At 47.5% G+C, this 24,893-nt stretch overlaps 1 protein-coding gene across 1 annotated transcript in view; it reads left to right on the top strand.

The window, feature by feature from the left end:
* Positions 1 to 24,893, top strand: part of BEAF-32 (Boundary element-associated factor of 32kD) — a 71,598-nt gene that overhangs the window by 24,068 nt on the left and 22,637 nt on the right. The window lies entirely within an intron of this gene.

Raw genomic sequence — 24,893 nt, 5'->3', positions numbered from 1 at the left:
AACACTCAGTCTGTCACACAAAGTAACGTATGAACAGCTTTAAGAAACGATTTTCTTCGCTCTTTATATCGAGGGTCGTGTGTGATTATATTCTTGGTCGTCCAGTGTGGTTGTGGACGGTGTTCACGCCAGCCTCAGGTGTGAGGTGGTGGCAGCATGAGGCTCCTCAGCCTACCTCTACAGACATCACTACTCTCCCGCCCATCCGTGTGGCTACTGCTGACCCTACCAGTAAGTAACCTGTTGCGTCTCACCCTACACTGAATACACGAAGCTCTCAGGCTAACCTCTGTTATCTGCCATAGACCTGTCAGCTTAAGTGTTCCGATGTGTGTGTGTCCTGCCATAACCTGGAGGACGAGGGAAATACAGCATCCCCCCCCCCCCCCCTCGCTTGTTCTATCATTAACAAGAACACAACCATCGTCAGGCCCCACTAGTGAAGACATGAAGAGAAGACATGCCAGGCTTAAGTAGGTCTATTAAGATTATATTTTTACTCACTAATTTTAAATCACTTTGCCTTTTACACACGTAAGTGGAAAATTATCTGCTGAAAAGCCAAAGACAGTCCACCCATCATAAATTAAAAGCTTTTGTTGCTTTTTCTCATTCGTAAAATCTTTGCTGGGTCTTCTTAAGAGTGCTTTCCCTTCGTCCTGGGTTCACATACATGGCTGAGACCAGCCGGATACCAAGAGCCAGCTGGGGACCGGATTTTTCCTGTTATCACTACGGCCAAGCCTGGCTGACTGGGGCCATGACCTCGCCGCACCTAGGTCATCCACGAGGAAAAAGTAATACATAAACATTTAACGTAACAACATTTTGCCTGACACATAATATTATTAAAGAATATTTTAACAGTTGGATTATTCACAAGTGTAAGTGTTCAGCTGAGGAGATCTGGCAGGAAGGGAAAGTCCTGTAACTTGGTCACACGGCAAGGCTTCCCCATGCACAAGACGAATGGGTCCCCGTGGAGGCGGCCGGCAGCAGCAGCAGCCCCTTCCTCGCACTCTCACTACCGAGTGGCTACCATCCTTCTGGCAGCTTACGGTCTGACGCAGAACATATTGCTTCCATGTTACGTCTTCGCCACATCCTCAAAGTTCCCTCACGTCCGCTTAAAGCAATAAGGACTCCGCGGCAGCCACTGGTGGGCTCCGTGAAACGAACGGATGCGGACGAGACTGTCGCGAATGTACGCGATCGGGACGGAGTTCGGGTGTGGGGTTGTAGACGAGGAACCAGAGGAGGATCGATTATCGTAAACTGCTTATCAAGTTCTGAGCCTGAGTACAGCGGCGGCTGACGGGAGTTGGTGCAAGACAGCGATGGTGCTTGTGATACAGAAGGAATGACAAGATAATGACTGATTCAGACAGACTCGTGTCCGGCCGGTGAGGACGGTGTAGAGCGTGGCTGAAAGGCGACCAGATGATGCATGTGTGGCGAAGAACAACGGCGTTATAACAGCAAAATAACAGGACTGTAACCAGAGGTCTGGATCCAGCCATTTGTGCCACGGTGGCTGGTCTTAACTGTTGCCAGATCACCAGTTAATAGCGATGTTATCAACCAGTGTTGTCGCTAACAAACGTCGTTACTAACCAACAATGTTACTAGCCGACGTCGTTACTAGCCAACGTTGTTACTTAGCAACGGCCATACTGACCAACGTCTATACTAAACAACGGCCACATTGACCAACATCAAATCTCGCCAATATAATTCCAATATGGCCGACATCAGTCACTGGCCTACAGTCGTGTTCAAACATTATTAATTACAATGTAGGCCTGACACTAACGCAACAGAAGGTAACTCAATATGGTCAGGACCTCCGTGGTGTGGCGGTTAGCGTTCCCGACCGTGACGCATTCAGGCTGCCCAGGGTTGCTACAGTCTGTCCACAGTCGACCCAGCTGTTCATGCGCCCCGTAGGATTTGATCGGTAGCTCAGGCTAAGTTATATATATATATATATATATATATATATATATATATATATATATATATATATATATATATATATATATATATATATATATATATGCGTGTGTGTGTGTGTGTGTGTGTGTGATGGCCTTGATTTAGGATTCAGTTGCGCGTGCCGTGTCAGCTAACATGAAAAAATAAAAAAAATAGCTTGTGAGTGCAATGTGTCTTCGTCAACACAATCACTCACCGTCAGGTTCACAAGAAGGAGGGGACACAGCCACACTCATCCTCACAACACCCTGGAACAAAGCTTACCTATACTTCACCGTAGACAACATCACAACCCCTCAACCTCACCGGCCTCCAGCGTGTCCCTTATAGGTTGGCTCAGAGGCCATCCTCACTACATCCTCTTCTTTACAACACTTCTGATACAATTGACCTCTGACCCATTGTCTAAAATGAGCCTTTCGACCTGGCTTGTGAGGGCAAATGTACCTGCATTAAACCATGGTTAAGGTACCGACAACTGGAATGAAAAAAAAAACTACGTACGAAAACGTAATAATATTTCAATGTATGAATATACACCCAAGAGTTCAGGGCGCCTGAAGCCTAGATGATCCATTCCTCCCCTCAGCTTCACCAGTATGAAGAGTCTGATGTAGGTCAGGGTTCCGCTAATCTATCCAGGTTTTCTTATCCACCACAATTTGCATATTCGTTACTAGGTTTCTCATACTATCAGCTGTAAAGGTCACATGTCTATTGTTTCTCTCGCTTAGGAAGATTCTCAAGTCAGTTATGATTGTCATGGTAGTTAAGGTGTCCATGTCTAACAAAGTTCTCATGCCTTTTTAAGAGTATCTTTAACCATATTAGGTCCTCACACACCACTTCAAGCCCTTGTACCTATTGACTGAACATTGTCCAATCAAGCTACTGGCTGGTCGTTGCTTCATCAAATTCCTTCCTTCGATATTCGACAGTTCATCTTGGCCGAGTTAATTACTCGACAGGAGCTGAAGCTGGAAGATCTGGGCTCACTCAGGCAGCTGTCTGTATAGGTTGTCAGGGTCTCGAAGACTGATAGTAAGTCTGACGATACAGATGGTTTAACAGAGACGCAGACAGACAGACGATTGCATCATACACACGTGTTACTTTGGTTTTTGTTCCCGAGAGCTGGCTGCCTGTGTACCCCCCACCAATGGTCAGACCACGCAATAATAAGCAAGCTTCCGCGTCACATAATTAGTGTGGCTGTCGGCCTGTTTTGATAACTGTTTCTTTCCCTAAACCTCGAAGCACTGGAGCTCTTTGCCTTCTTATGTCTTTCCCACTACCCATGACCCGGCACATTTTAAAGGGCAGGATTTTCACTCCCTCCAAAATTCGAAAATACTTTCACTTGTCTCATATTTCTTTCTTCATCAATCTTTCTATAAGTCAATTAAGGCCTGGACTTTTGTCTATGACTAGCTACTCCAACGTGTACATATATATATATATATATATATATATATATATATATATATATATATATATATATATATATATATATATATATATATATATATATATATATATATCTTTTCTTTCTTTCAAACTATTCGCCATTTCCCGCGTTAGCGAGGTAGCGTTAAGAACAGGGGACTGGGCTTTTGAGGGAATATCCTCACCTGGCCCCCTTCTCTGTTCCTTCTTTTGGAAAATAATAAAAAAAAAAAAAATGATGAGAGGGGAGGATTTCCAGCCCCCCGCTCCCTCCCCTTTTAGTCGCCTTCTACGACACGCAGGGAATACGTGGGAAGTATTCTTTCTCCGCTATCCCCAGGGATGAAATATATATATACGAATTAAAAGCATATGAACGCGCACTTCCATGTAACATACAAACCTCCAACAGCCAGGATCCAACCAGGGAGCCCTCCGTGGCAGGCGGGAACACTACCGCTAGGCCATCATAGCCTAGCTGTAATGCTCCCGCCTGCCACGCAGGGGTCACGGGTTCGATCCTTGCTGTTGGGGAAAACGGAGTGTTAGGGTGCTTTCGTATATTACATTGTCAAGAGACACCTCGTATTTTCCATTTGGTTGTACCTTCACCTTGTATCTGATGTACTCTCGCTACATGTGTACTTTTTGAAAATGCATATCTATGTGGCAACGACTGACGACATGTCCATACTGGGTGTGAACTCCTCAAACCAGTGTGACGGCACTTTGGTCCTGTAGCCCCTCTCATGGCACCATGCGACCCTCAGATCACCAGTCCCACGGCTTCACAACCCCTCATGGCACCATGCGACCCTCAGATCACCAGTCCCACGGCTTCACAACCCCTCATGGGACCATGCGACCCTCAGATCACCAGTCCCACGGCTTCACAACCCCTCATGGCACCATGCGCCCACAGATCATAAGTCCCATGGCTTCACAGCCCCTCTCATGGCACCATGCGACCCTCAGATCAGCGCACTCGGCCTTGGAGCCGTCGCCCCGCTCATGACACTATCTGACCCTGAGAAAACCTGTACTATCCTGCCTGCTTGGGATGAAGGTTTTAAACTGGATAGTATTTATTCTTACACACACACACACACACACACACACACACACACACACACACACACCTCCCAGTCCCTCAGTTGTGTCGCCGTGTGGACCAGGAAGATCTTGTTCCTCGTGTTTCCTCATCCTTCCCGATAATGCCTTAGTGTAGGCACCTCCTCAGTGTCAGCGATGACGACAGCTTCACAAACCAGAATCGCCCTATGGAAAACCCATGACCAACCCTCCTCAGAACTGGAACACCGGAAACTATGTCACAATAAACCAAACCGACCAGCAGCGTAGAGCTGAATGTCACGACCATCGCTTCCAGCTCTGTTCGTCACAGGTTTCCAGCCCCCGTCTCTAGGACGTTCATCTCGGTGTCGCTCCGCAAGATATGGAGATCAGACTGGAAGGAACACGACAGTACTATCATGGAACCTTCCGGCTATCGTCTTTAAAACTCTTTGTCGACTCATGACACTTGGATGCCCTACGCCCGATCTCAAAAACATCTATACAACTTTCTCCTCAAACCCACCTGTGCTGTGTGTCTCCCTCGCCTGGTCTTCCCCCCTCCCCACCACACAACCGAGGCGTCCAGGAAAAAAAAAGAATACAGTAAAGGGAACACAGTATCATAATCCGTCCCGACTGCACCACCTCTTCAGGAGACCGGCTGATCAAACTGATTCTTACAGCTCTCTCCAGCCATCTATCACAAGGATCTCATCCACTCGGCTGGAAATAAAGTAGCTTCGCCATACTCGTCACCATCACCTCCTGCCATGCGAGATCCCTCGTCCTCATGTTGCAGTTTGGCACCACAAACGCATCTGGCTCACCGAACTCGAGCAATCCTCCTCACCCCCCACCCTTCCTCAGCACCCTGACGCCCAGTAGAAGACAAGCCACACACACGCGTGTAGGAGGAAGACAACCTACACATACGTGCAAGGGGAAGACAAGCCACGCACCCACACGTGCAGAGGAAGACAAGCCACGCACTCACACGTGGAGAGGAAGACAAGCCATACACACGTGCAGGGGGGCAGACAAGCCACGCACGCACTCACACGTGTAGAGGAAGACAAGATATACATACGTGCAGGGGGGAAGACAAGCCAATCACTCATACGTGTAGAGGAAGACAAGCCACACACCTGCATCGGGGGCCCCGGCAGCGTTACAACACATATAAACTCACACCTCCGACGAAATAACAGGAGTTTAATGACCGGTATAAAATGTTCATTGCTGTGGCGTCTGGCTTACTGGTGAGGAGCAGGGCGGAGCGACGCGGCGGTGCTATGAGGGAGATGGGTGATAAGCGCATTGACCTGCTGATGATGGAGCGTGGTGATGAGTGCCTTGACTGATGATGGAGCGTGGTGATGAGTGCCTTGACTGATGATGGAGCGTGGTGATGAGTGCCTTGACTGATGATGGACCGTGGTGATGAGTGCCTTGACTGATGATGGAGCGTGGTGATGAGTGCCTTGACTGATGATGGACCGTGGTGATGAGTGCCTTGACTGATGATGGAGCGTGGTGATGAGTGCCTTGACTGATGATGGAGCGTGGTGATGAGTGCCTTGACTGATGATGGAGCGTGGTGATGAGTGCCTTGACTGATGATGGACCGTGGTGATGAGTGCCTTGACTGATGATGGACCGTGGTGATGAGTCCTCCAAGCACATTCATCCTACGGTTAGTGTTCAAAAGCACAAGACACCTGACTACTTAGAATTACCCCATCACAGACTTATAGTTTTGGCAGCAATGGGTCCCAGTGTGTGTGTATGTGTGTGTATGTGTGTGTGTGTGTGTGTGTGTGTGTGTGTGTGTGTGTGTGTGTGTGTAAGGTGTTTGGGGTCGTCCCGCGCGTCTCATGCCTTACTGAGCAAAGGTTTGACTTGTTGTTCCAGGTCCTCGTGGAACAATGTCTTGTTAACGCAGACGAAGGTTGGGGTTGTTGGGTCTCTCCTGCCAGACTGCACTGTTATGTGAGTGAACAGGAAGGGACATAGTAGTCACTGGAACCCACTCTGACCTATGGTGACCCCTGAATGCTCTGAGTCCCAGTGCCTGAATTTTGTCGCAAGTTGGAAAACCTGGAGTGGGTCAGAGGTGTCGTGGGTCTGCTGGTCACCTGCCAGCACGGAACCAAGGCTGTTGTGGATCATGTGCCATTATTCTCTAATCATATAACAGGTAAAAGCTGAATTCCTCTTGGGAGTTTTCCAAGACAAAGGTGAAGGTGTTGAACACGGCACCTGCCGCCGTCCCTGCGGGGAGTGACGCCAGTAGCAGCAGGAAACGACGCCAGGCTAACCCTGAGACTCTCGTCCTCCTCCTCCTCCTGGTCACGTCCTGAGGGTCCCACTGTGTCTTGCGGTGTGACGCCGAAAAAGTCATGGACGATGTGGTTGTTCGTTCCTCGTCATTCCGGACGATTAAATGTGGGTGGCCTTTACACCTTCGACAGTTTAAGAGGGAGAGGTGCGTGCGTGGGAGACAAGGGTGTGGTGAGGTGTGTGGCGTGCGTGATACGGTGTGGAGCAGAAGGGGCGTCCCACCTCGCCAGCTGCCACCAACGCTCGCTCACACCGCCGGCGGCTGCTGACGACGTCAACAACATTACCCAGACGTGACTACTGACGCCGCCCTGGAGGATTGTTACAGATACGTGCCCCACTGAAGGTCCCGGGTCTTATCTCGCTCTCTCTCTCTCCTCAAATAATATATATATATATATATATATATATATATATATATATATATATATATATATATATATATATATATATATATATATATATATATATATATATGTAAAGGGAGTCCTTGAATGTTTTCCCTTACATGTAACACGCATGTGCTTCCCTCTGCGTCATGGGGACAAGTAACACACGTTACAATACAGTGTTGTTATCGTAGAGCCAGGCAGTACGAGACCTTCCCCCGACGTTGAAGAAACCCTAGATATTATCGTGAAGTCCGGCGAGGCAGGCGTCACTGCCCACTTGGACGCTGCCACTATAGGATGATCCCCCACCCCCACCTCGACTAAGAACTAAGGGTCTGACTCTGAAGGAATCTGAAATTTGATACAAGGGCGTCAAGGTCTCCCATTTTTTAGGGGGGAAGGTGGGAGCCTTGCTAGGGTGAGGGAGCTGCACCACAGACAATACGTGATATTCAGGTTTGAAATGGTCATGTGATAGAGCGTGAGGGCGAGAAAGTTGATATTGTCTAAGGTCGTCTCGCACATTGGCAAGTGTTGAAAAAAAACGTTTAAACTTCCCCAGAACGAGACTTGTGGCTCTTTTAACCTGAGACCGGTTCTTCGGGAGAACCTTTAAGATAATATTAAAAGTAGAAACAACGGGAGGGGCACATGACGCGCGTGATAACAAGTGACGGGTATGTGTGTCAGCATCCCATGACTGGCGCCCCAGCTGCACACATCATCATCACTATGTACAGATGCCACAGAAGGGACACGCCAGACACTATCCTCGTCCTGCCCATTCACACAGCTACGGCGGGGCAGTCAGGCCAAACCATTCATTCACATTTCTTCCTTCATCTGTCCGGCTGCTGCATGGCTCGAGACCACATCTTGGGCTGGTGTGAGGAAGACGATGGTTTGGACGGTGCCATGAACGGTGGTGCTGTGAGCTACTCCCAGCTCCGGCTGTATATAACTGGACACTTGTGAGTGATCAAATGGGACTGACACTTGTGAGTGATCAGTTGTGACTGACACTTGTGACTGATGTCTCGACATACAGAGTTTTTTTCGATGAGTCCGGTAGTGTAGTCATTATATACCGCTGACGGCAGCCAGGTTGTATATACTGTATAGCTGACAACAACGAAACTGTTACGTTGTTATATATATATATATATATATATATATATATATATATATATATATATATATATATATATATATATATATATATATATATATATGTGTGTATATTCATTACACTGGCGTGAGTATTTATGATGGCTAAGTCAGGCCCCACCAGGAGGGGAGTGTACACTACGCGTCAGCCACTTCATCATAACCAGTATTACCATAAACAACTCAGCACACACCACCGCCAACACCTGCTGACACGGGCGATGTCTGATGCAACCAGGACCGGATGGGTAGTGTGGGGGGGGGGGGGGACACCCGGCTGTTATCTCGTGCTCTGCAGGACAACTCTAGGTTATCACGTAGCCTTCAGGATATCAGGGTGTTATCTTCTGGTGTACAGGACACGTGGATGCCAATTCGTAGCCTGTAGGATACTAGGATGTTATCATCTTGTAATCACTCAGACTGACATCATTTAGCCGGTAGGACACCCGGATGTTATCTTGTACTCGGCTATCTTGTAGTCTGCAGGACACAAAGATGTTATCTTTAAGGCTGGTACGACACTACAGACAATCCTGTAGATCTTACGATGCTTTACGGATACATACTAGGCTACTGGGATGGGTGTGGATGGCTTGTACTGGGGTGGGTGTGGATGGCTTGTACCGGGATGGGTGTGGATGGCTTGTACTGGGGTGTGTGTGGATGGCTTGTACTGGGATGGGTGTGGATGGCTTGTACTGGGGTGTGTGTGGATGGCTTGTACCGGGATGGGTGTGGATGGCTTGTACTGGGGTGGGTGTGGATGGCTTGTACTGGGATGGGTGTGGATGGCTTGTACCGGGGTGTGTGTGGATGGCTTGTAGTGGTGTTTGTGTAGATGGGGTGCAAGTGGGGTTGTAGTAGATCTGGAGCAGAGGGATGGGGATATTTCACACGCCATATCCGTCGGGACCAAGTCCCAAGAGGCAAACACCACGCGAGGCAAAATCCAGCAGGATGTCACCGTCCAGGGATTGCCATGGGTCTGTGTCTAGCATCACTAGGGGTGTGGTGAGACAATCAGACCCGAGCCTGTTAATGAGACAAGATATCGGAAAAATTCTTCATATGGTGGTGTGTGCAGTGTCCTGTGCTGCTAGTGGGATGAGGAGTCTGTCGTATGTCCTGCTAAAGAGGTTATTCGCTGCCTGGTAGTGGTGATGGGTGCCTCCCCCTGTAGTGGGGAGGATGTTCGAGGGGCCATGAGTCACGAGTGGTGTGTTGGGCCATGAGTGAGGGGTCATGCAAGATGGGTGGTGTGTGGGGACCCTGGATGAGTGATGGGTGGTGTGTGGCACCCGTATCAAGAGTAAGGCATCATCGTGTCTTGGGTCTTCGATGGGTCATCCCCTTAAAGCTGATTAAAGAAAAGGAACCCTGGTTCTCCTTGTAGGAATTCCTGTTCTTCCGAGTGTCAGATACGCGTGGCTGAGTTCCTTGGACGGAGGCCTGGTACCTCCAGCCACGCAGCCCGTCTCCTGCTGGCGTGCTGGCCGAGGTATATAAGGTTACTGAAAACACGTGAATTCATTTAGCGGAAAAATTCGGAGAACCCATTTGGCAGCTTCCCTGGATTCTTTCCAGTCTGCTCAAGGCCCCTCCTTCCCTCCCTCTTCAGACTGCTAAGGTACTTGTACAGGGGGAAGGAGCGGGCGTGGGGTAGGCTCGTAGTCTGCAATGATGACCTCCAGACAACCCGCCGACGAGTGTGTCGCTGCGTTGCTCTCTATGTCTCGTCGCACACACAGAGCTAGACCTGCACCTCAAACATAGCAACAGTGTTGAGAGAGAGAGAGAGAGAGAGAGAGAGAGAGAGAGAGAGAGAGAGAGAGAGAGAGAGAGAGAGAGAGAGAGAGAGAGAGAGAGAGAGAGAGCTACCGGAAGGAGGAAGAGGGAAGGCAGCCATTCCGCGCCTTAGCAGGAGCGGAGGTAATGGGCGGACAGCCTGCTCTTTAGTAAGAGGAGGGAGGAGGGCGGGAGGGTGGCCACTCTGCTTCTTGGCAGCAGGAGGAGGAGGAGGAAGGAAGGGCGGAGAGGGTGGCCACTCCGCTCTTCACCTGCTCACCACCAGGATCAACTTAAAGCCGACCTCTTGCACCTGCCGCCAAAACCATTCATGGTATTTGGAACGTGTATATACAAAGCTGGCCAGGGGGTGACCAACGTAGTGCACTCCCATGAACCCAGGATGTGGAGGATGAAGCTTTACTGGTCTTTATTGGCACCTGGCAAGGAATTCCTTGAGGGAGCTCCTCTTCACATAAACTCCTCGTGATTGACTAAGTTAAAAGCATATTCTTCAGTGTATTGCGGTTGTCCTGACTCCGTGTGGTCGGTTCTCTCTAATTCCAACACTAACAGCCGTTGATTTACTGCGGCGTTCTTTGCTCATCCTGCGAGAAGTAGCGTTAAAAGGATTTACAGAGGCCACAAAGGGTCTTCGTCAAACCCCAGAGGCCAGATGTTTATAACATTAGACGCTACAGAGTTGATGCCTTACATGAAGTGGTCGGCGGCAGTTTTCATGACCAGGGTCACGTGTCTGAGGTAAGGACTTCATTTACGGCGGGTAGCTGGCACTGGTAGTGCTTATGGTCGGTCGTCTACGGAAAATGGCCCTGAGTTCATCCTAACTCACCGTCGGGGGCTGGGAATCCATCTCCACCTAAACGCTTGTCGAAGCTTCAACCAAGTGAGTCACGTCATTTCTTTTTCAAGAGACCTTTTTGCCTGGATTGCTTGCTTGATGCTTGATCATCCACACGGTGGTCGCGAAGACTCGTAGGGCGTCGTTCGGAAGCTGCAGTGTATCGGGAGGAGGGGAGCGATGACACCCGGGCCAGAGCGCTGGGTCAGCAGCACGCGCCCACTGAGCGCGGGGCCGTACACCCCCAGGTGAAGCCCCATTCCTTCTAAGCCGCCGCCTGTTCCCCCCAACCCCCCCTTACACCAGGCGTGGTGGCTCTCCGCCCGACCCAGACCACCGTGACTCCCTCGCCAGCCAACACACACCCTCGGACGCGGCCGCTACAGAGGCTCTCTTATTTCATTATCTCAGCTGAGCTGTAACATGACGGTGCTACAGACTGTAACATGACGGTGCTACAGACTGTAACATGACGGTGCTACAGACTGTAACATACGGTGCTACAGACTGTAACATACGGTGCTACAGACTGTAACATACGGTGCTACAGAGGCTTTCTTATTGTCTTACCTCAGCTGAGCTGTAACATACAGTCAACTGTTGCCCCTCCCCCACAGGCGTGCACGAGGGTGTCAGGTTGAAGGTGGTAAAGGAGAGGTTCCACCTAGCTGTCTAATCCCTGGGTGGAGACATAACTGTCCTCGTCCCTCCCCTGCCCCCTGCCTCCCATCTCCTCCCCTACCAGTAGACGCCGCCTAAGGGGAGCAGGTCCGTGTAGGGAGCCGTGTCACACCTAAGTCTGCCCACACGTATCGATCGCGGAGCGCCGTGTGTGTGTGTGTGTGTGTGTGTGTGTGTGTGTGTGTGTGTGTGTGTGTGTGTGTGTGATGGTGTGGGTGTGTGTGTGTGTGTGTGTGTGTAAGTGTGTGTGTATGTGTGTGTGTGTGTATGGCCGCACTTCTCATCACACCCGTCCCTCCTCTCTCGTCCACCTGGAAAACATGGTGTTCCATACGGTGTAGCAAGACCCGGTGAACCCGTAGGCCAGTGTGGCATTCCCAGGTGGCGCGGGGTTATGCCCAATTACGATCTCTCCCGGCCTTTACGAGACCACTAAGTGTGCCCTCAAACATTTTATTCCCAGTATACTCTGTGGTGCACTCTGTTGTAAATCATACGGCCATTTCTCGCCAGGAGGCGCAGCCCTTGCCCCATTAGTGTGCGTGCTTGTAAAACCTGCCACACGTAGAGACCTGGTTATAGCAGGACACGCACGAGGCACGCGCCTGACGAAGGGCACGTCGTCCTGATTTGATTGATAAGTCGTCTATTCAGTAAGGATTAACTTTGTCTATTTTTCTTTTTTTGGGGATATGATGGTCGTGTCTGATTGCTCGGTACAGGGCCTCGACCAGGGACTGTGTATATATCTCGGGGACAGGAAGCTCTCTCTCTACTGGATGGTGCTGTTCCTTAAGGGGCCATGTGTTGCTGACTGGTCTGGGACATGATCCCACGATTTGCCACACACCATCAGTTTCTCTGGTCAAGTTGAAGCCTCTTGTTCATAGGGAGTGCCTCTCTCTCTCTCTCTCTCTCTCTCTCTCTCTCTCTCTCTCTCTCTCTCTCTCTCTCTCTCTCTCTCTCTCTCTCTCTCTCGTCAAGATTAAATCGTCGATGATATGAGCAGGTCGGAGGAGAGGTATGAGTATTGCCGACCTGCTCATATTGTTGGGGCGGTGTAGCCATTGTTGTTGACACCTCCGCCATCATTTAGTGAACGTTACTCCACGCAAACAGAGAGGCTCTTCGTGTTGCCCACGACTGACTCCGGCCATCGCTTCAATCATTAACTTTTCAGAGTTCTTCCGCCGTCTGAATATTTCACCGGAGGTGAGGGAGGCGGGACGTCCTGTGTGTGTGTGTGTGTGTGTGTGTGTGTGTGTGTGTGTGTGTGTGTGTGTGTGTGTGTGTGTGTGCGAGCGGCAAGTACTGGAAGCTGGTGTTGGGTTACAGCGGTACCTATAGCCCTGTGTCACTCACTCACTACTCGTGATGCTGCTGCAGAAGCAAAACTCTTCTGAAAGTAATACTACGTCACGAATCTGTCCGTGCGAATCTTCATTCGTTGAGACGTACACTCATTATGTTGATATTGTGTTGTCAGCAGAAAATGTTGTTGCCTTGCATCGCCTCCCATAGATGGGAACCTTACCCAAGCATCATAGATTTTTCTGTATCTCGTGTGTCATAACACGACACTGATCCTTCCTGTCGAAGGTTACGAGTGAAAGCTTCGTCAGGACATTTGATTAAAACTTCCGAATGTATAATTTCTTTTCCGTCGTTATACAGTGTAAAGTGTAGTAAACTGTATGACGGCTCGATATTATCTAAATCTCATGTCATCTGTTGAATGATGAAGGAAGGAGGAGGTGGACCGGCCATCACACGAACAAAAGTATATTTTCGCGACGATTTCGCGCTCGACGTAACTTTACGAGCGCCGGCCACACTGTGTATTTTGCGCCGTAAACAAATATTGGACAAGATTCTGTGTATGACTTACAGAAAATTGTACCGTGTAGACGCCCCATCATAATTCTGTGGGGGAATTACCTCAAATTGATGGTGCAAACTCCTCCAGCCAATGAAATGTAAAGCGTGATTCATGGTTTATTTTGGCCACGCACACGAAGGAGATGACGTTGGCCAGGAGATGGGTCTACTGATGATGGGGACGCTGACTCGTCCCTCCTGTAGACGGCGCGCGCCTCCACAGCTACGGCGACGCCTTCGTCAGCATTTACGTAAAAGAATGTATAAAATATATACATAAATATAGCAATTCTTGTCTTGTAGTATACATTATACAGTAAGATTCTTCTATGGAATTTATTGAAGGTTTAAGCAATCTATATTTGTTTAAACCTCCCAACATCAATTGCTAGAGTTTGTGGCCCCCAATCACAACTGCCAGAGGTTGTGGTCCCCTTTCACAACTGCCAGTGGTTGTGGCTCCCTATCACAACTGCTGGAGGTTGTGTCCCCAATGACAACAGCTGGAGGATGTGTCCCCCTATGACAACTGCTGAAGGTTGTGGCTCCTTATTACAACTGCTGGTGAGGGTGGTGGAATATCCATATGACGTCACTGTGGTGGTGGTGGAGCCAGTACCCGCGTGACTGTAGTGGGGGAGGACGCAGTACCCACGCGGTGGTGGAGGCAGTACCCACGTGATGGTGGAGGCAGTGCCCACGTGGCTGTGGTGTTGGTGGTGGAGGAGGTAGTGCCCACGTGGTGGTGGTAACAGTATCCACATGTCTGCCAGTGTAGCGGCAGGAATGTCATAAAAACCTCAACTGGAGGAGGACAAACTAATGTACAGTGAGGCAGGAGAGCCCCTCCCCACAGGGAGAGAGTGGGGGAGACGACACTAGCCCAGTAGTTCTCCCCGTCTCATATTACCTCATTAGGACAGGTCAAGGTAGTGTTCCGCGTGATGAAGTCCACTTCGTCGTATCCACAAGTTCTTTTGACTCTTTCCTGGTGAGATTTTTCTCTGTGCATTCACAAAATATATCCTGGTGCTTCATCATCCCGGCTGTATGTCTCAAACGAGTGCCTCTGATCAACCAGGTTGTTTGTGCGGTAATTTAGGCCTTAGGCCTCTCACTGTCTTTCCCAGTAACCATGACTCGGTACGACTCAAAAATACTTATCTTTTGTGATCTCTTTTTTCCCTATCATTAACCTCTCCATACTTCAATTATGACCAGGCCTTGATGTGGACTTGTGTCCGTGCCTGCAGCCTCCATTGTAAAAAGAATATAAATGTCAGGGTCATTCCGGCTGTCAACCTCAAGTTATAACCACCAGTCAATATATATATATATATATATATATATATATATATATATATATATATATATATATATATATATATATATATATATATATAAAATCTTGAAGACCTTCTTCAGGGGTCTAAATAACCCTTAAAAAACACTACATGTATGATCACTTGTCCTGCGGGGTTTTGTATCTTTGCTGGTACATCACCGTAATGACACGTGCTAACTGAGGCAACAGAGAGATCAAGAACACACACACACACACACACACACACACACACACACACACACACACACAAAAGAGATTGAATTGTGTTCCAAAGTTGAGACATGTGATTTAGTCCTTGTGATCATGGCATCGTCTGGCGACCCTGCAAGGACGCCGCTCAGTGTTATGTGCTCCCTCATAGTGTGTGTGTGTGTGTGTGTGTGTGTGTGTGTGTGTGTGTGTGTGTGTAACAGGGTGAAAGCGTTGGCCGAGGAGAGATATGATTGTGTGCATAACGTTGTCGCGTGGTCATGGCTCTGTCGGGCAGAAAGATTATAATTAGGTAACATGGGATCAGCAAAACAAACACAGACGGGGACAGTAAGGGACCAGATGTCAGCCAGTGTTGTCATATCTGTCTAATCTGTATGACAGTTTAGCGTTACTGACGTATAGTTGTTATTTGATATATTGGGAATATTATAACTTGCAAGTAAACATATAGTATCCAGTATCACTACGGCTACTATGTGGGGGAAGGCTACCAGATGTGGCCACCCCGCGGGGTCACCAGGGATAGGGGCTGTGAAGTCATGAAGAAAGAGGGGGGGAGGGGGGCGGAAAATGATAATTATCATACTGTAAGAATAATGAACGGAATCAATGCGTAAAATCATCGTGGCATGTATAATGATCATAGCTGTAGGTTAATCATACATGCAATTATTAAACACAGATCACTCGAGATCGTCCATAGCAGCTCCCATATAGGAATAAGCCAAGTGCAAAAATGTACTATTTACGGTGCTCAAGTAGGAACATACAGTGAGACAGTTACAAATGATGACCCCATGAAAATGTGCCGAGTGTGGAAAAGTGACATAAGTGACTTAGTGAAGTAATTAACCAAGGAAACTGAGGTATTCGCCTTGGCAAGCCAACATGTGCATCCCACGTCACGCAGTACACAGACCAGACTCAGGCTGAGGGAGCATCCTATCCCCTACTGGGAACCCCGGGCACCTGTGTGGGTCGAGCCCCTGTACGTCACCAGTCAGGGTCCCAGCTGGGGAAACTCCTTGTTGTGTGACGACCGATCCTGTGTGCAGCGTCAAGCACGTGCTTAGGGCGTTGAGCACGCCGTAAGCACGTGCTATATATATATATATATATATATATATATATATATATATATATATATATATATATATATATATGTGTGTGTGTGTGTGTGTGTGTGTGTGTGTGTGTGTGTTAGGCAGACTGTCAAGGATCTTTCTGTTAGACTTAAGTAACATTAATATAGTATAAGAACCGGACAATAATCAAATGTCTTGTTTAATCACGTTAAAAACTATGATCATTGTATTGACTGGAGTAATGCCATCTCAGTTATCTCCAGTACCACGGGAAATATCATTTAATCTTCTGTTATTAAATACGCATAGAATTATAATCTTAATATTAGTGAAGGTCAATACAAAATGGATAGCTTTATTTTTGATAAGATTTGTAAACAAATCACCTTCTTGTCCACATAATAAGTTTATGATACGCTCGTTGTCTGTCTTGGACAATCGCATGTTTACCAAATGGCGTCCTAGCTACGTCTCTTCGATGTATATCAACTGACTGTTATATTTCTCTCTTGTGTCTCCCCTGATGATGTAATTATTACACGAAAGTGCACTTGGGAACTTATCATGTTTCATTTTCCCCGTGGAATATCTTGAATATCTTGATCACGCGCAAAATTGTGATCCTTTCCAATATATATATATATATATATATATATATATATATATATATATATATATATATATATATATATATATATATACACACTGACAATTGCTGCAACAGAACAGGTGAGGGGGCTCAAGCGGACCCCAGCCTCTGACGTAAGGCAAAGACCTGCTTGGGAAAGATTACCTGACGTCCGGGTGAGGTCGCTCATCTGGTTACCCACCTGGTCAATGAACGGGACGGACCCACCGGGTCATCCATCCGTCAGGTCACTCACTTCAGCGGATCGCCCTGGTCTCCACCCACCTGGTCACACCTGCAAAAGAAAAAATACTTCTCTCCTCAAAACACTTTATATTATTTATATATTTATTTCTCAAACTTCGAAACAGCGCCTCCTTATACATTACGACCTCCTACGTGACGTAGACGAGGGGGGGACCCCCTCCCCCACCCCCACCGGGAAATTTTCCCCTCCTGTATTGTCCCTCTCTAAAAGTAAGGAACGCTTGCTGGCCAAGGCGGAAAATGGCGAGAACGTATGAAAAAATCTTTGTCTCTAAGAAACACACACACACACACACACACACACACACACACACACACACACACACACACACACACACAGATACTAAAACAGACACCTGAATGTGGCTAAGTATTTATGTATATGTGTGAATACATATGTACGACAGCTACGTGTATATATATATATATATATATATATATATATATATATATATATATATATATATATATATATATATATATATATATATATACACACACACAGGTATGAAAAGATGGTGTCTCCCCAGTGCGGGGTACCGTTCTGACCAGGACGAGGAGGAACACTTGGTTCTGGGGTTAAGTCAGCACCGATACACAATGTCAGCACCGACCGACCGATCAGTTCGTCAGCACCAAGCAGAGAGTGTCAGCACCGGGCGAATCATAGTTTGAGCATCGAGCGATCAGAGTGGGGCCATGAGCGACCACTCTGAGCGTCAGCCCCGTGCGATCATATTCCCAAGCCGATCAGGATGAGGACAAGTGAAGTGATTGTTTCATTTCAGCCAATCAGTATTCCAGACCAGGGTAATAATTACGGTACGGTCGTTAGGGCGCTGTTAATCCATTGCACATCTAAGCTACCTGTGTGACCTTAGGTTCCTGCTGGGGGATTGTGCAAGTCGACACCAGAGGTCAGGTGTTATCATGTGGGCGGGCGGGCCAATCACCTTGGCCTCCCCTTCGATATTCTGGTCAGCCATTCCTCCCTCCCCCTGTGAAGTGGACGTGTCTCTGTGAGGCCGAGTCAAGGCTGTATTTGCTATCAGTACCAGTTCACGGACTGAGGTCGCGTAGGGAAGTGAATGGAGTCATTTCTTTATTTGGTCTCTTGGGGACTCCAACAGCGTCTTGCGTCGCTGAAAAACAACAAAAAAAAAAACAGGCGTTTCACACTCGCCAGAAAGATCGGTATAGTCCAGAATCACTTCTTCAGGGGGGAAAACGAGGACGGGTCCATCGCTTTTAAATCTTGCAAGATGCGGGACACAGGGCGAGATAAAGGGCCAAGAAAAGTCTACGGACTTCCCACTCCGTGCTGTCTCGTCCTGGCGCGCCCTGTCTCCCTGTCACCCCAGCCATCCCTCCTCCCTATCGCTCTCTTCTTAGCGACTCTAAGGCTCCTCTGCTTCGTGTCATCTTTCTCCTCCTTTCGTCTGTTGTAGTATCTACCTTGTCTTTCCCCAAGTCTCCATGGCCTCCCTCACTCCTCCCTAACATGTTCTGTGTCGATGTCTCACTGTCTTGTGTCTTCGTGTCTGTCTTTATTTTGTCTCGACTTCCGCGTCCGGGGGGGATGATGACGTGCATCAGCACCTGACCAGAACGGCCGCTCGTGCGTGTCGCTCCCTGGCTGGCGTATTACGAGTAAAGACGTGTAAGTGGCGGTGTTGATGGGGGGCGATTGTGGGTAATGGCCGAGGTGTGGCAGGTGGCGGAGCCAGTTATTGGTAGAGGTGGTAGGGGCTGGACGGGTAGTGGTAGAACCAGATACCAGAAATGGAGGGTGGTGGTGGTGGAACCAGGTACTTGGAAAGGGTGGTAGAACCAGGTAATGGCAGGGATGGTGGAACCAGGTAATGGTGAGGCTAGTTTAGCCGGACACTAGTTGGAGTGGTGGGACCAGGTACTAGTGAGACAGGTAGGTGCTGGCGAGGTCCTAGTGTTAGTGAAGCCGGTGCACACTAGTTCCGGCAGGAAAGCTACAGGTCGGGGAATGATGGGGGTGATGGAGCCTGGTACTACCAGGCTGTAACGACCTAGTACCAAAGAGAACAATGGGGCCTGCTAGTGACGTGATAATGGTGCGCGTCTGGTGATGATGAGGGTAACAGGGCCTATTCCTGGTGGGGGACTGGCATGGCAGGGGATCAAGGAGAAACCTAATCCTTGACATTAGATGGGGGTGGATGTAACAGGGAGGAAAGTAATCATAGCAGAGATTCCAATCGTGGATCCATTGTAAGATTATAAACGCGAAGCTAATGTAATCAATATATTGCGGACACAGTGTAATCAATATATCGTAATGATTGTGTAACTGATATCACGAATTTAATATACAATATCGCAAAGCTCATGTAATGAATAAATCGCGAAGCTAATGTAATTAGTATATCGTGAATCTAATATAATCAATATACAGCAAATCTAATGTAATCAATACCTCTTGAAGATAATGTAATCATTATATCGCAAAGATTATACAATAAGAAAATTCGCCAAACTTTCGTATCCATTATATCGCAAAGCTAACGTAATTACCCCCTCGCCCATTAAATCTAGGGAAGTGCGGTGCCTTGGATATGCACCATTAATCTAGTAATCCTCAGGGGATTAATGTCAGGGGAACATTAAATCTGGACAGGTGTCTTGAACACGGATTTCTCCTCTATTCGCCTTGCCGGAGATTTCGTCTGCACACACACACACACACACACACACACACACACACACACACACACACACATCCTCTCCGCTCACAAGAAAATATTTGTTTTTATCCACAAATTTTGTCTTTCCGCAGTGGAAATAAATACACATGTAAAAGTCTCGCCTGTGGATTTTTTTTTTCAAGGGTTAAAAACATAGACGAGAAAGAAGAGAGAGAAAGATGATACAATAGAGAAAAGTGAAAGTAATGAAAGCGAAAATATTAACCAAACCTAGCAGTGTATTTAGACAAGACTTACCTAAATAGCCAACGATGCAAGGGTTGCGTAAATCAGCCGCTGACAATGTTAAAAAGTAAACGAAGCCCTGTGCGACGCAATGCTTCCCACAATAGTCTTAATGAACATAGGAGCAACACGAAATCTTGGTCCCAGACCCAGCTGTGAGGGTAGAAGACCTCCCACACCATCGTAAGGTATACGAAAGGTAAGGTAAGGTCCCAGACCCAGCTGTGGGAGTAGAACTTAGGCCAAGGTCAAGTCCCAAACTTAGCTGTGGGGGTAGAAGACCTCCCACACCATCGTATAAGGTGTCGATGAAGCATACACCAGAACACAACACACATCCCTCTGGTCAACTATCGTATATATATATAAATTGTAACAGATCTCTCTCTCTCTCTCTCTCTCTCTCTCTCTCTCTCTCTCTCTCTCTCTCTCTCTCTCTCTCTCTCTCTCTCTCTCTCTCTCTCCAGCGACTGACCCGGGTGTGTTCCTGTGTCAAGTGTCTACCGCCGCATTTTCCCGAAAACTTAAAAAATGTCTTAACATATCTGAGACGACCTTTCTCGTGGGTTGGCTGGGGATGGTCGTTATTACACTCCTTCCCGATTAAACGACATGTTAACGGCGTTTATTTACTCTCACGCTCCTCTGACCTCGTGTTTCGACCACAGCTTTTTCTTTGAAAAATCTCAGAAATTCTGGAAACCGTGTTCAGACAGAGCGAGAATCTAATTTCAATAATGAGAATAACTAATTATCGAAATATTTCAGTTATCATCTTGGTTGCCCTCCTTTACTCCTCTATACGAACTCTGTGTGTTTCTGTTTAAGTGCGCATCAAACTTGAGACACTGATTCTATTTGCATATCCTCGCAGTCTTCTTAGGTACATATCGCATAAAGTTACAACGGTAATGACTGAACATACAGTCATACGCGTGTAAATACATACTTACATATGTGCATATGTAGATCAATGTGTACACACTGTCTGATGTCTGAAGACAATACATACTTGAGCATATGAAGCAGTCTCTCAGCTTTCCCTCAGCTGTTCCCTTAAAGTTTTTTCCCCGTAATAACTGGTTTAGAAGAGGGGGCGGGGTGGGGTGGGGGATCTCTCTGGTAGAATCAGAAAAATGCGTGTGTCCTCGCGTCTCACACGAGTCCACACGAGACAGATCCTGGAGGACACAGCGAGCGTGTTGACGTCCTCGTCTGCCGCTAGGTGGCCTGGTCCACTCCCTCTCACCCACGCTGATTGTGGGTCACGTTATCATGGGGATATCATCAGTATTGTGGGTCACGTTATCATGGGGATATCATCAGTATTGTGGGTCACGTTATCATGGGGATATCATCAGTATTGTGGGTCACGTTATCATGGGGATATCATCAGTATTGTGGGTCACGTTATCATGGAGATATCATCAGTATTGTGGGTCACGTTATCATGGGGATATCATCAGTATTGTGGATCACGTTATCATGGGGATATCATCAGTAGTTTGTCTACACACAGTAATGTGATGATGTGAGTACCTGGTGGATGTGTGAGGCTACACACACATAGTACTCAAGAGAGGAAATATCAAGCAACGTTTTCTTCGCTTACCTCCTCCTCTTCCTCCTCTTCCTTCTCATCCTCCTCCCTCCTCCTTTGACGTCTGAATGGAGGCCGACCTTGGTAGATGCCGAAGATTTTGTAAGGCATAAAAAAAAAGGTTTTACGTCAGATATATATTGTTCCATTGTAACTTCTTAATACATCTTGTGCAATCTCCACACATAATATAGTTCATCCATTATACACATTTAATCATAATAATACATTCGATGCAGTTATCATGCCGACCTTTTTAGTCCATACATGCTCGCTATTTCCTGCGTGATCGAGGGAGCGTCAAGAACGGATGACAGAGCCTTAGAGGGAAAATTCCTCACTTGGCTCTTTGCCGACTTTACACACATAAATACTAGCAGTTTTCAAAGGACAATAATCTTCTCAAGGAACTTCTCAATCCAATGGAATCCAACGTTTCCCATTTTACCGACCAACCCCCAGGGGGTCGATGAAGAGCTGGGTTGACTGTGGACCGACTGCCGCAACCAGGATTCGAATATTGGTCCAACTGAGTTTTCCCACCGGCGGAACCCAACAAGGCCGGCAGAATGGTTCAACAATTCCCGCACCGCTGCTGTCCTCCACTGACTCCGCCCCTGTTGTCTTTTTCCCACGATTTTACACCTAATTCTCTATGATCATCCTACGGGAAAATGTAGACTGGTGACAAAAGTGACGTCTTCTTCATGCAATGTGGGGCTTCCCCCCACACTTATCCTTACCAGTTCCTTGAATCTGGGTTTGAAGACAGAATTAACCACATTAAATATAAGAACTTTCCTCGTCTCACTCACGAGGACTTCCTCAAATGCAGATTTGTATTCAGTCAGCGACCACATCAGGAATGAAGCCAGGTGCCTCATATCACTGCTACAAAACAGTAACACTCACCACTACACCCACACCAGTTCGAGTCCCATGGAAGAATGGTCGAGCGACCGAGAGATCATATATTTTCTTGAATGTATAAAATTTTCTAACCAGCATAGCTTCTTGTCTAACGATTTCAGTCATTAGTCAACCAAATGGTGGTTGGGTCGGCATCCATGATGTTATTTCTGTGTTTTACGTCTTGCGAACATCCTCCAACCAATGTTTCTCTTCGTTATTTATTCTTGAAGATCAACGTCGCGTGATGTCATCACTCGAGCAGTTTTCCTGGGGTTTCGAGAAAGCTGACAGGAACGTTTGTGTGGACGCCAAGGGTTCTCGAGGGTTGGAATGACACGTTTGTATGTGCTGGTGTGCTGATGCTGCCTTAACTGTTATTGGTCAGAGTCATGACGTTTCTTAGCCAGGGTGATAAACGCTCTCAGCCAAGGCCATAAGCGTTCTTAGCCAGGGTCATAAACGTTCTTAGTTGGGGTCATAACGTTTCAGGGCCAGGCTCGTAACGTTCTTAGCCAGTCTTATAAACGTTCATAGATGAGGTCATTACGTTCTTAGACAGCGTCATAATGTTTCTTAGCCAGGGTCAAAAAACGATGTTAGCCAGGGCCACAGCAAATACAACTCAGATAACACGGGGCTATAACACGGGGTCTGATGACATGCTGCAAAATTAGCTCAGAAATTTTTGATACTTGAAAAAAAAAGAAACATATTATCTACAATGATTTTTTCAGTAAATAAGACAAAACTGATTCTCCAAAAGGAACCCAGGTTCCCCCCTCCCAACTTCTGCACAACTCTACATACACACACACACACACAAACGCCCACCATTACATACATGATATGTATGCCAGCCGCAATATTTCCACAATTCATCCCAGTGTGTAAGTCTTCATCACTATAATGTTCAGCTGATCATGACGAAATGTATAAACCGTAGAATTAGCTCTGTAAACCTTCCTGTACTGTGTACATGTGCACCTCACTCATGTGCTTATCCAAAGCGTACAAGTATCACCTTGATCTTAAGCTCTTTGGTGATTAATCAACAAGTTACAAGCATGACCGGCCACTTGTGTAAGATGTCCACCACTGTATATTGTCACCCGAATGGCTGCCTAAATTCAATAAACCGTTCTTTAATTATTTTCCTCTCTTTATCTTCTTTTTACACCTCAATGTCGTTCTATGAAAGCCTGCTGGGTTTCATGATAACTGGGTCAGTGAGGATGACTAACGAGGTGTCCAAGTACGGCACCTCAAGTCTATTTCATAAAACACTTCCAGCGCAAATCGATCTCCTGGTTCTTACCTACCCGTCCAGGGCAGCACCTTCTTCGACCTTCAAGGACCTCCTCCATAAAACCACGTCTGGAGGGCATTCCAGCTGAGGCTCCTCGTCTCTGGGTTCATTTTTCTATATCAGAGTCTACCAGCGCCGTGAAATGTGAGAGCATCAGAGATGCCACTTGATTCGCTAACTTCGACAGCGTTCTTCCAAGGCCGATACGCTGGGTAGGCTACTTAACTCGTCTTCTGCTAAATCATTCACGAGTGCTTTGGCAGCCACAACCCTGGTCTTCTGCAGTGGGTTATTTAGCAGAAGCAGCCAAAATCCCCAGGCCACTGAGGAAGCCAGGTCTGGTCCCCTGCAAATGGAGTGAGAAAGTCTCGTTCCCAGCCACCGAAGGGGGCAGGTCTAGAAGCCAGCCTAATTCGCCACACCTGACCTATGTCGCCACACCTGATCTACGTGGCCACACTTGACCTACGTGGCCTACACCTCTCCTGCATGGCCATACTCGATTCGCATGGCCAAAACCAACCTGGCATGGGTAAAACATGCCCCAATCAAAGGCCATCTTGGGTGAAAGGAACACATCGACTGAGAAGACTGTAGGTAGGCGTTAATGAGAGCCCCGCTGGTGTTTGTGGACCAGACTCTTGAAGGTGATAAGGAAAACGGAAAAATGAAAGGAGAAAGCGAATTCCAGAGTTCAGCTGTTCGAGAGAAGGAGGAACTATCAAACGGTCAATCTTCGAATGGCAGGTGTCCAACAGAAACTGCTGGAAGCATCCGCCAGATTCGTGCTTCGTGTCCAAAGTCTTGGTTGCAAGGACACACAGAGACAGCTAACGAGAACATTGGCCAAAATAACACCAGGAGAACTCAGTACAACTGAGTGAGAGCAGCAACATTACGGCGTACATAAGGGTAAGGATGAGGAGAGGCAATGCTACGAGAATTAAC

The sequence above is a fragment of the Panulirus ornatus genome, chromosome 9, assembly GCF_036320965.1.
Source record: "Panulirus ornatus isolate Po-2019 chromosome 9, ASM3632096v1, whole genome shotgun sequence".
Taxonomy (NCBI): Eukaryota; Metazoa; Arthropoda; class Malacostraca; order Decapoda; family Palinuridae; genus Panulirus; species Panulirus ornatus.
Note: the sequence above shows the minus strand (reverse complement) of the source record. Positions and strands in the feature narration are given on the sequence as shown.